Below are 13,293 nucleotides of genomic sequence, written 5' to 3'. Positions count from 1 at the left end.
GCGCTGATCGAGGATTTCCTCCGTTGCCGCCAGGTTTCCTCCTCGAGTGCGCCAGGAGGCGCTCGGTGAGTGGGGGGGTACTGTCATGTTGTCTTGTCTCTGTCCTTTCCCTTCACCCTGTCTCCCTCTGCTGGTCGTGTCAGGTTACCTTTTCTCCCCTTCTTTCCCCCAGCTGTTCCCTGTCTCCTCCTAACTACCCATTCACCCCGTTCCCCACCTGTTCCCTTTTTCCCTCTGATTAGGTCCCTATATCTCCCTCTGTTTCTGCTCCTGTCCTTGTCGGATTCTTGTTTGTTTGTGTTTCATGCCTGAGCCAGACTATCGTCATGTTTGCTGTAACCTTGTCCTGTCCTGTCGGAATCTGCCGGTCTATCTGAGCCTACCTATGTTTTGTTATTAAAGAAGCTCTGTTTAAGTTAGTTCGCTTTTGGGTCCTCATTCACTCGCCATAACACTGACTTTGGCTGGTTGACAGAGTGAATAAAAAATAAATGTTGTGCAAATCACTGTTGTCATTGTTTTTGTCTGAAGGACATTTACCCTGGTCCCCTTGATTGTATTTAAAGAAAAGCCATTTGGTGATAATAAACTAAAAACAGGAATTGCTTCAAGGGAAACTGCATTTTCAAAATAGTTTCAACCGCTGATGGTAAATCTAAACTAGACCAACAACAATCTAAACCTGGTAGTTTAGATTCTCAAAATAGATTGGGTGAAATGGATGCCAGAATTGAACAATAACAGTCTGTTTGGTGTTTCATTGCTAATACATTGCTCCGATTTTCTGCATGAGTCACAGACAAAATAATAAGCACCGGCAAACCTCAGGCCACACCACAGCGGTAATAGCCCACTTATGGGAAGTAAGCCTATCACCAAACACCAAATAAAAAATAAATCATTTAACCAATTCTGATATTTTGTGTTGATTTGTGCTGATCTTAACTTTTTTTGTACATAATGTTTCAGCCATCGGTTCCTATGATCGAAAATAATTTATGGACATCAGAACAGTGATCATTAACCTCAAATTTTGATGAAGATTTCGACTTCAATGAGTCAGTGGCGCAGGACATACTGCTCAACCCGGACCAGCCCTAATCCCTGACACTTAAAAGAGACGACAATATAGAGGTTGAAGTGTGGGCACCCTGATGAAACTGAAACGGCAGAGAAATAAACCGCCTCTACCCTCTGTTCTATTGACGAATGTACAAACACTGGAGAACAAACTGGACAAGCTCTGTTCAAGACTATCCTATCAACGGGATCTGAAGAACTGAACATGAACATTGAACATGGGCATTGATAATATACATCAACAGTTGAAGTCGGAGGTTTACATACACTTAGGTTGGAGTCATTAAAACTCATTTTTCAACCACTCCACAAATGTCTTGTTAACAAACTATGGTTTTTGCAAGTCGGTTAGGACATCTACTTAGTGCATGACACAAGTAATTTTTCAACAATTGTTTACAGACAGATCATTTCACTTATAATTCACTGTATCACAATTCCAGTGGGTCAGCAGTTTACATACACGAAGTAGACTGCTTTTAAACAGCTTGGGGGAAAAAAAAAAAATTATGTCATGGCTTTAGAAGCTTCTGATAGGCCAATTGACATCATTTGAGTCAATTGGAGACTACAGCTCACATTCAATACTATAGTCTCCTCCAAGCTCAGGACCCTGGGACTGAACATGGATCGTGGACTACAGGAAACAGAGGGGCGAGCACGCCACCATCCACATCGATGGGGTTGTAGTGGAGTGGGTTCGAGAGCGGAGTTGAGTTGAGGAATTAACATGGTCCACACACACCCACACAGTTGTGAAGAGGGCACGACAACACCTCTTCCCCCTTAGGAGGCTGAAAAGATTTGGCACGGGCCCTCAGATCCTCAAAAAGTTCTACAGCTGCACCATTGAGAGCATCATGACTGGCTGCACCGCTGCTTGGTACGTCAACTTCAAGGCACCTGACTGCAACGCGCTACAGAGGGTGGTGAATACGGCCCAGTACATCATTGGGGCCGAGCTCCCTGCCATCCAGGACCTATATATCAGGCAGTGTTAGAGAAAGGTCCACATGCAAAGACTCCAGCCACCCAAGCCATAGACTGCTCTCTCTGCTACCGCACGGGAAGCAGGACCAGTGCTGGAACCAACAGGACCTTGAATCGCTTCTACCCACAAGCCATAAGACTGTTGGACAAGACTGCTAGATATCAAATGGCTTCCCAGACTATCTACATTGACCCTTTTGCACTAACTCTCTTGCATTGACTCTATGCACACACACTGGATTCTACCCACACACTCACACATACTTATGCTGACACCCCAACACACACATATACTGCACACACACACATGTACACTGAGGACACGCACACACTCTCTCACACACACACTTTCACACTCACCACATACGCTTCAGCTACCGTCTATTATCTATCCTGTTGCCTAGTCACTTTACCTGGGCCTTCAGAAAGTATTCACACCCCTTGACTTGTTTTGGTGTGTAGGCCAGTGACAAGAAATATACATTTCATCCATTTTAAATTCAGGCTGTAACACAATAAAATATGGAAAAAGTCAAGTGGTGTGAATACTTCCTCAAGGCACTGTATATGTGCACTGAACAAAAATATAAACGCAACATGTAAAGTGTTGTTCCCATGTTTCATGAGCTGAAATAATTTTACATACGCACAAAAAGCTTATTTCTTTCAAATTCTGTGCACAAATTTTTTTACATCCCTGTTAGTGAGCATTTCTCCTTTGCCAAGATAATCCACCTGACAGGTGTGGTATATCAAGAAGCTGATTAAACAGCACGGTCATTACAAAAGTTCACCTTGTGCTGGGGACAATAAAAGGCCACTCTAAAATGTGCAGTTTTGTCACACAACACAATGCCACAGATGTCTCAAGTTTTGAGGGAGCATGCTGACTGCAAGAATGTCTACCAGAGCGGTTGCCAGATAATTTAATGTTCATTTCTACCATAAGCCGCATACAACATCATTTTAGAGAACTTGTCAGTACGTCTAACTGGCCTCACAACCGCAGAGCACATGTAACTTCTCCAGCCCAGGACCTCTACATCCGGCTTCTTCACCTGCGCGATTGCATAACCGAAGAATTTCTGCACAAACTGTCAGAAACCTTCTCAGGGAAGCTCATCTGCGTGCTCGTCATCCTCACCAGGGTCTTGACCTTGGGCAAATGCTCACCTTTGATGGCCACTGGCACGCTGGAGAGGTGTGCTCGTCACGGATGAATCCCGGTTTCAACTGTACCGGGCAGATGGCAGACAGCGTATGTGGCGTCGTGTGGGCGAGCGGTTTGCTGATGTCAACGTTGTGAACAGAGTGCCCCATGGTGGCGGTGGGGTTATGGTATGGTTAGGCATAAGCAATTGACAACAAACACAATTGCATTTTATCGATGGCAATTGGAATGCACAGAGATACTGTGATGAGATCCTGATGCCCATTGTTGTGCTATCCATAGCCGCCATCACCTCATGTTTCAGCATGATAATGCACGGGCCCATGTCACAAGGATCTGTACACAATTCCTGAAACTGTCCAAGTTCTTCCATGGCCGGCATACTCACCAGACATGTCACCCATTGAGCATGTTTGGGATGCCCTGGATCAACGTGTACGACAGCGTGTTCCAGTTACTGCCAATATCCATCAACTTCGCACAGCCATCGAAGAGGAGTGGGACAACATTCCACAGGCCACAATCAACAGCCTGATCAACTCTATGGGAAGGAGATGTGTCACGCTGTATGAGCCAAATGGTGGTCACAGCAGATACTGACTGTTTTTCTGATCCATGCCCCTACTTTTTTTTTAAAGGAATCTGTGACCAACAGATGTATATATTCCCAGTCATGTGAAATCCATAGATTAGGGCCTAATTAATTCATTTCAATTGACTGATTTCCTTATATGAACTGTAACTCAGTCAAATATTTGAAATTGTGGCATGTTGCATTTATATTTTAATTCAGTGTACATAGCTACCTCAATCACCTCGTACCTCTGCACATTGACTTGGTACCACTGGTGTATAGCCACGTTATTTTTACTCGTTATTGTTATTCACTGTGTATTTATTCCTCGTGTCACTATTTCTATATATATATTTTTTACTTTATCTTTAACTCAGCATTGTTGGAAAAGGACCCGTAAGTAAGCATTTTTCACTGTTAGTCTAGACTTGTTTACAAAGCATGTGACAAATTAAATTTGATTTGATAAAATAATAATAATAATAGACCTTTTATAATATATTTTCGTGGACCCCCTGCTGTACCTCCACGGCCACAGACCCATGGTTGAATACCGCTGCTCTATATAAATCAGGACAAATACAGGTACAGCAGGGGGTCTAAATAATGGATATTTATAGAAGTATTGAGTGGTAGTGCAAGTTTGAAGTCGCCAACTTTATGGCGGTACATTCGGCTCAACTCCGTAGACATATCGCTGGATGGAGTTGAGTTTACTCAGCTAGTTTCCTGGTAAACCTGGTCATTATGTTATTCTACTATCTGATCTCACACTATGTCTCCTACCCCTGGAAGCTGATAATAGCACATGATAACATTCATGTTCTCAAAGAATGCATCCAGATGGGTCTAGTCAGGTGAGGGAACCCCAGAAGGTGGACCCTAGCCCCGAAAGTCCAGGGAAGAATGCATCCAGATGGGTCTAGTCAGGTGAGGGAACCCCAGAAGGTGGACCCTAGCCCCGAAAGTCCAGGGAAGGGAACAGCTGTCAAGGAAAGGCGTCAGTCAGGGGCGCCAGAGCTCAGTAGTGGAATACAGGTGAAGCCGGATGTGAGCAGTGCAACAGGAGGCTCTCACCATCAGACGAAAACACCTTGAGGGTCGCCAGCTGAAGTTAAGAGCCACAAGAAATGGATTTTGCTCAAAGTCTCTCAGACCAGTTTCGCTTAAACAGAACAATAGACTCTTTGTGTCACCAACAACCCCCCGGTCGCCCATAAACTCTAACTGTGCTAGAGTTTAACGTTTGGCATGCCACATTCACGACTGACTTGAGGGATGTTTTTCTGCCATGTGTTATTGGTTTTGTGCATTCAAATGGCTTGAGGATCTTTTTGACTTTTTCCGTGTTGGTATGTCCCTTCAGAAGTTGTGGAAAAATCATTACGTGCAAAATAGTTTAAGAACTGAATGTACTGTACCTTTTTGAAATTGATCGATCTTTCGAATTAATTTATTCAGGCTTTTACATAATGTGTCGGGTAATGTTTCCTCACCTGTAGTCGTTTTGGGGTAATGTGTTGACATGAAACCAGATTACATGCATATTCATTGATTGAATTAGGCAGGGCCCTGCAACTCATCTGGATCAAAGGATCCACATGTCACCATTGCACTGTGCACTGCCATTGAGCTGGTTGTTGAAAGAGAGCTTAAAGCAGCTGGTTGCGTAACAGTCAGGGAGGATTCAAGTTCAACCTCGCTCACCCCTTAAACCACGGTGACAAAGCAGACCATGTTCAGATAAAAGTCCTCACAAAGTATACTGACCTATGGAGGCTTCAGAGTGTTGTGAGCCTTCCTAAAGAACAAATGCTCACTTTCACTCAGGTCAGTTTATATTTTTTACATTTGAGTAATTTATCTTATCCAGAGCAGCTTACAGTAGTGAGTGCATGCATTATCCGTACTGGTCCACCGAGGGAATCGAACCCACAACCTTGGCGTTGCAAGCACCATGCTCTACCAATTGAGCCATATGTGACCTTTGTCTATGTAGTTGATGGGGTTTCTCAGTGAGTTCTCAGGCCTTTTTCGCTCACAACTTTTACTAGATACAGTAGTAGCATTGTATTAAACATATCTTTAGATTTGTCATTCTCTGGTCTCTCTCAAGCTCAGTCGGGGTTGGAAGATTCTCGGAATCAGGAGGGAATAAGCAGGACGTCCGGAATCCTCCAACCAGGATTTCTGGAAAACCATGGAATTTATTGAAAGTTCCCAGAATTTTGCAACCCTAAGGCCTAGTCAAATCAAATCAAATTGTATTCATCAAATGCTTCGTAAACAACTGGTGTGGACTAACAGTGAAATGCTTACTTACGGGCCCTTCCCAACAATGAAGAGAGATAGAAAATAGAGAAATATTAGAAAAGTGAAACACGTAATAATAAAAGTAATAATAGAAACACATTGGTAACTTGGTTATATACAAGGGGTATCAGTACCGAGTCCATGTGCAGGGGTACGAGGTACTGAGGTAGATATGTACAGTGCCTTCAGAAAATATTTACACCCCTTGACTTTTTCCCAAAAATATTGTGACACAAAGTGGGATCAAATGGATTTAATTGTATTTTTTTGTTAACGATTGATACAAAATACTCTAATGTCAAAGTGGAAGAAAAACATTTGTAAAACATTTATGAAAAATGAAACACTAATATATCTTCTTTACGTAAGCATTCAACGCCCTTTGTCAATACTTGTTAGAATCATTGTTAGCAACGATTACAGCTGTGAGTCTTTCTGCCTTAGTCCCTAACAGCTTTCCACACCTGGATTGTGCAACGTTTGCCATGATTCTTTTCAAAATTATTCAAGCTCTTTTCAGGTCTTGCCATAGATTTTCAAGTAGATTTAAGTCAAAACTGTAACTCGGCAACTCAGGAACATTCACTGTCTTCTTGGTAACAACTCCAGGGTAGGTTTGGCCTTGTGTTTTAGGTTATTGTCTTGCTGAAAGGTGGATTCATCTCCCAGTGTCTGGTGGAACCAGGTTTTCCTCTAGGATTTTTCCTGTGCTTAGCTCCAATCTGTTTTTTTTTTATACTTAAAACTCCCCAGTCCTTAACGATTACAAGCATACACATAACATCATGCAACCACCACTATGCTAGAAAATATGGAGCATGGTACTCAGTAAGGTCCATACAGAAATGGTTTTCGTGATCGGTGTGGAAGAACTTGACAGGCCTGCACAGAGCCCTGACCTCGACTCCATCAAACAGTTTGGGGATGAATTGGAGCGCAGACTGCGAGCAAGGACTAATCGCCCAATATCAGTCCCCGACATCACTAATGCTCTTGTGGATGAATGGAAGCAAGTCCCCAGAGCAATGTTTCAACATCTAGTGGAAAGCCTTCCCAAAAGAGTGTAGGCTGTTTTACCCACATCAGGTGGTGCTCTCACGCATGGTCCAGTGTTGCTTGCCTCGAAGCGAGCATAGAAGGTATTTAGCTCATCTGGTATGCTCCTGTCTCTAGGCAGCTCGCGGCTGGGATTTCCTTTGTAATCTGTGATCATTTGCAAGCTCTGCCACATCTGACGAGGATTCGATCTTAGTTCTGTATTGATGCTTTGCCTGTTTGATGGTTCATCGGAGGACATAGTGGGATTTCTTATAAGCGTCCGAGTTAGTGTCCAATTCCTTGAAAGCTGCAGCTCTAGCCTTTTAGCTCAGTGTGGATGTTACCTGTTATCCATAGATTATTGTTGGGATATGTACTGTACATACGGTCGCTGTTGGGATGATGTCGTCGATGCACTTATTAATGAAGCCGTGACTGACTGATGTGGTATATTCCTCAATACCATCAATGTCCCGGAACATATTCCAGTCTGTGTTAGTGAAACAGTCTTGTAGCTTAGCACCGCTTCATCAGGCCACTTCCGTAATAAGCGGGTTACTGGTACTTCCTGAGTTTTTCCTTGTAAGCAGGAATCAAGAGGATAGAGTTACGGTCAGATTAGCCAAATGGAGGGTGAGGGAGCACTTTGTATGCGTCTCTGTGTTTGGAGTGACGCTGATCAAGAGTTTTTTCGCATCTAGTTCCACAGGTGACAAGCTGGTAGAAGGTAAAACGGATTTCAGTTTTCCTGCATTAAAATCATCGGCAACTAGGAGCGCTGCCTCTGGATGAGCATTTTGTTGTTTGCTTATGGCCCTATACAGATCATTGAGTGCGGTATTAGTGCCAGCATCGTACCCCGCTGCACCTTGGTCCTCCACTCCTTCCAACAGTCGTTACATAGAGATTGAACACCAGCTGTTGTTGACAAAGAGACACACTCCGCCCCCCTTGAGCGTACCCAACACTGCCATCCTGTCCTGCCGGGGCATAGAAAAACTAGCTACAGTTGAAGTCGGAAGTTTACATACACCTTAGCCAAATACATTTCAACTCAGTTTTTCACAATTCCTGACATTTAATCCTAGTATAAATGCCCTGTTTTAGGTCAGTAAGGATCACTACTTTATTTTGAGAATGTGAAATGCCAGAATAGTAGTAGAGAGAATGATATATTTCAGTTTTTATTTCTTTCATCACATTCCCAGTGGGTCAGAAGTTTACATGCACTCAATTAGTATTTGGTAGCATTGCCTTTAAATAGTTTAACTTTAGTCAAAAGTTTTGGGTTGCCTTCCAGAAGCTTCCCACAATAAGTTGGGTGATTTTTGGCCCATTCCTCCTGACAGAGCTCATGTAACTGAGTCAGGTTTGTAGGCCTCCTTACTCACACATGCTTTTTCAGTTCTGCCCACAAATTGTCTATGGGATTGAGGTCAGGGCTTTGTGATGGCCACTCCAATACCTTGTCTTTGTTGTCCTTAAGCCATTTTGCGACAACTTTGGAAGTATGCTTGGGGTCATTGTCCATTTGGAAGACCCATTTGCGACCAAGCTTTAACTTCCTGACCGATGTCTTGAGATGTTGCTTCAATATATCCACATTATTGTTCTGCGTCTTGATGCCATCTATTTTGTGAAGTGCACCCATCCCTCCTGCAGCAATGCACCCCCACAACATGGTGCTGCCACCCCAAATGCTTCACGGTTGAGATGGTGTTTTTCGGCTTGCAGGCTTCCCCCTTTTTCCTCCAAACATAACGATGGTCATTATGGCCAAACAGTTCTATTTTTGTTTCATCAGACCAGAGGACATTTCTACAAAAAGTACAATATTTGTCTCCATGTGCAATTGCAAACCGTAGTCTGGCTTTTTTATGGCGGTTTTGGAGAAGTGGCTTCTTCCTTGCTGAGCGGCCTTTCAAGTTATGTCGATATAGGACTCATTTTTACTGTGGATATAGATACTTTTGTACCTGTTTCCTCCAGCATCTTCACAATGTCCTTTGCTGTTGTTCTGCGATTGATTTGCACTGTTCGCACCAAAGTACGTTCATCTTTAGGAGACAGAACGTGTCTCCTTCCTGAGCGGTATGACCGCTGTGTGGTCCCATGGTGTTAATTCTTGTGTACTGTTGTTTGTACAGATGAACGTGGTACCTTCAGGCGTTTGGAAATGGCTCCCAAGGATGAATCAGGCTTGTGGAGGTCTGCAATTGTTTTTCTGAGGTCTTGGCTGATTTATTTTGATTTTCCCATGATGTCAAGCAAAGAGGCACTGAGTTTGAAGGTAGGCCTTGAAATACATCCAGTCTGGGAAGCCATTTGATATCTAGCAGTCTTGTCTAGCAGTCTTATGGCTTGTGGGTAGAAGCGATTTAAGGTCCTGTTGGTTCCAGCACTGGTCCTGCTTCCCGTGCGGTAGCAGAGAGAGCAGTCTATGGCTTGGGTGGCTGGAGTCTTTGCATGTGGACCTTTCTCTAACACTTCCTGATATATAGGTCCTGGATGGCAGGGAGCTCGGCCCCAATGATGTACTGGGCCGTATTCACCACCCTCTGTAGCGCGTTGCAGTCAGGTGCCTTGAAGTTGACGTACCAAGCAGCGGTGCAGCCAGTCATGATGCTCTCAATGGTGCAGCTGTAGAACTTTTTGAGGATCTGAGGGCCCGTGCCAAATCTTTTCAGCCTCCTAAGGGGGAAGAGGTGTTGTCGTGCCCTCTTCACAACTGTGTGGGTGTGTGTGGACCATGTTAATTCCTCAACTCAACTCCGCTCTCGAACCCACTCCACTACAACCCCATCGATGTGGATGGGGGCATGCTCGCCCCTCTGTTTCCTGTAGTCCACGATCCATGTTCAGTCCCAGGGTCCTGAGCTTGGAGGAGACTATAGTATTGAATGTGAGCTGTAGTCCATGAACAGTATTCTTACATAGATATTCCTTTTGTTCAGGTGAAAATGTCATCAAAAACATATATATATATATCGCTATCAACAACAGAATAAACACATTTTGAACTACATACCTACAGTAGAAAATAAGATAATATCTTCTTTCTAATGATGTGAACTTCATTTCTCAACTCCTAATTGTGAGCAAATTACACTCATTTGAGCCAATTACACTCACTGGAATATCTGACATAGGCTTTGAAAAAGCACCGGCGAATAGGCTAGCAGTGTGGCAAGTGCCACTGGCTGCTGATAAGATGTCTTGACTTGGACATACATCCTTGCCAACACATGGCTAACCTTTGTTTAACCAGCTAAACAGCTGCTCTTAGTGAAAATGTGTTTGGAGTTACCTTTCTAGCTAATAGTGTTATGTTGTGTTAGACACTCGTCTCAACTCAACTCCGTAGAGATCTATTGACGGAGTTGAGTTTGCACAGCTACCTGAAAAGACTTGTTTTCTGATGCAGACCCATAGCTACCTGAAAAGACTTGTTTTCTGATGCAGACCCATAGCTACCTGAAAACACTTGTTTTCTGATGCAGAGCCATAGCTACCTGACAACACTTGTTTTCTGACGCAGAGCCATAGCTACCTGACAACACTTGTTTTCTGATGCAGAGCCATAGCTACCTGACAACACTTGTTTTCTGATACAGAGCCATAGCTACCTGAAAACACTTGTTTTCTGATGCAGAGCCATAGCTACCTGAAAACACTTGTTTTCTGATGCAGAGCCATAGCTATATGACAACACTTGTTTTCTGATGCAGAGCCATAGCTACCTGAAAACACTTGTTTTCTGATGCAGAGCCATAGCTACCTGACAACACTTGTTTTCTGATGCAGAGCCATAGCTACCTGACTTGTTTTCTGATGCAGAGCCATAGCTACCTGACAACACTTGCTTTCTGATGCAGAGCCATAGCTACCTGACAACACTTGTTTTCTGATGCAGAGCCATAGCTACCTGACAACACTTGTTTTCTGATACAGAGCCACAGCTACCTGAAAACACTTGTTTTCTGATGCAGAGCTACAGCTACCTGACAACACTTGTTTTCTGATACAGAGCCACAGCTACCTGACAACACTTGTTTTCTGTTACAGAGCCACTGCTTTCCTCCATTCCCCCCTGGGTGAGGGCATCCACTGGGTCTGGGTCAATCCCATAGCAAGGCCAAAAAGCAATTGAAATTCATGAATTGACCTGTGGGCAATTTTACAGCAAGGTGTTAAAAGCATCAACAGCATTACAAGTTATGAAAGTCATGAGTCACCTTTCCATGAGGGGAAGCCAGCCAGTGGTGACACAGGGCTGACTAATACAACAGTTTATTGTACAATGAATAAGAATCAGAGATCACATGAAGGAATAATTGTCCGTGGGGTCAGAACTCTGTGCTCTCTGACAGTTCAGTCTGCTGTAGCACAAACTAGAGGACAGCGCCAGGAGAGAGAGAACATCAGAGCAGTAACCGAGTCGGTTACACATGATCATAGCCCAGGATGATTGGATCCACCGTGGAGAGAGACAGGGATAGGTGTGTTGTGGAAGCAGAACAGACTAGACACGCTAGCTAGACGACCAATACTGGGTCAGATCACCAACTAAACACCCATATTTACTTTCTGTAGACAGGGCCAGATGGACCTCATCCAGTCATTCAGTCCATTTCTGCAGTACTGTGCAGTCAGAGCTGAGGCAGCGGTTTGTAACCAACACACACCTACACCTCTGTTCAAATTAAGACTCCTTATTTACCTTACCTCCAAATGGAGATGAAATTAACTATTCTGTTGACAGTCTATAGAGCACTAATATTGTGTCCCGCCCCACCAATAACCATTTATTCTTTAAGATTAGTCAGCCAAACAATAATATACACATTCTATCTACTTTCACAGTGGGTAGTCAATCATCATCCACTGAGTAAGTTTGGCTGTATTGTGGGTAGAAACACAGCAGGTTTGTCACCGCAACAACTAGTGTACCACAATACAACATTCTGACAATGAGTGGATCACATAGCACATTCCCAGAGAAGTTGGTAGGTGGAAAACTGACGTACATACTGTAACATTAAATAACCCAGTCAGCTCACCTGTCACAAGGACCACATTCTGACGATCTGCTGTTCCTCACAGAGAACTAGATGAATGACACACAGATATGGCTTCAGATGACACTCACCTCTCAGCACAAATAGCCTAATAACACTCTCCTACAGTATTATGTGTTAGCAATAATCCCCATGTACACTTAAAGAGTATCTGCCTTCCTGTTTTTAGATAAGGCTACACTAGCGCTGAAAGTAAACCAACGCAGTATGTGTTCTTGGACTGCTTATTGCTTAACCCTTTACACTTGTACCTATATACGGGTTGAAAATCGGTAACATGCTATACATGACATCAGCGCTCAAGCCCTGCACTTCACAGCGCTGTATAGGTTTTTTGTTGTTTGAGTGAGGGAAATGCTTTAATTTAAGAGGATTCAATGTATTTTGAAAGATGAGATGTTGAGGATCATAATAAATATGCTTTGATGTCATACAAGCAAGCCAGACCACCCTTGAATCCAAATATGCTCTTCACATCTCCAAATCATAAAAGTAATGTCATATACAGTGTCAACGTTTATGATCACTATGTTGATGTACAGTTACAAGTTAACATGTCGTCATACTGGGTTGTTCTGAACAGAATGAGCCTGTTTGTTTATTGTGAAGAAAATTTGCCGCAGAACATGCACCTGAATGCACGCACCTGACTGCACGCACCTGAATGCACGCATGACTCCGTTCTATGTGCACCAAAATGATGATCTGTTTCTCTGAATTGCCCTGTGAAAGCCTAACACTGTAAGATTGTATTGTATAACTTAGCTAGTCATGTTGGCAACAAAACAAGCTTTCAAATGATGCCCACCTGATCCAGATTGTGATTTATGATGGGCTGTTGTTGTTCCAAACAAAATAACTACCAGTGTGCTTGTCCTGGTTCCTCAATGGCACAGCTAGGAGAGCAAAAAAAAAGCACCTTATAATTGAAAAGTGCATTAAAACTGCTTAGGAACTGTGCACACTGTGGAGAGGTGTGTGGTGACGACAAGGAGACCAGTTCGTCTTCACTCAAGTCCTTATTTTGTCTTATCGTGCTCCTACTCCAC

At 43.4% G+C, this 13,293-nt stretch overlaps 1 protein-coding gene and 1 non-coding gene across 2 annotated transcripts in view; both read right to left on the bottom strand.

The window, feature by feature from the left end:
* Positions 1 to 13,293, bottom strand: part of LOC110529529 (cyclin-dependent kinase 19) — a 70,048-nt gene that overhangs the window by 43,297 nt on the left and 13,458 nt on the right. The gene's annotated exons all lie outside the window — the stretch shown is intronic.
* trnaa-ugc lies at positions 5,727 to 5,800 on the bottom strand. Its single transcript has one exon. It is a non-coding gene; the product is annotated as a tRNA-Ala (tRNA).

The sequence above is a fragment of the Oncorhynchus mykiss genome, chromosome 8 (genome assembly GCF_013265735.2).
Source record: "Oncorhynchus mykiss isolate Arlee chromosome 8, USDA_OmykA_1.1, whole genome shotgun sequence".
Classification (NCBI taxonomy): domain Eukaryota; kingdom Metazoa; phylum Chordata; class Actinopteri; order Salmoniformes; family Salmonidae; genus Oncorhynchus; species Oncorhynchus mykiss.
Note: the sequence above shows the minus strand (reverse complement) of the source record. Positions and strands in the feature narration are given on the sequence as shown.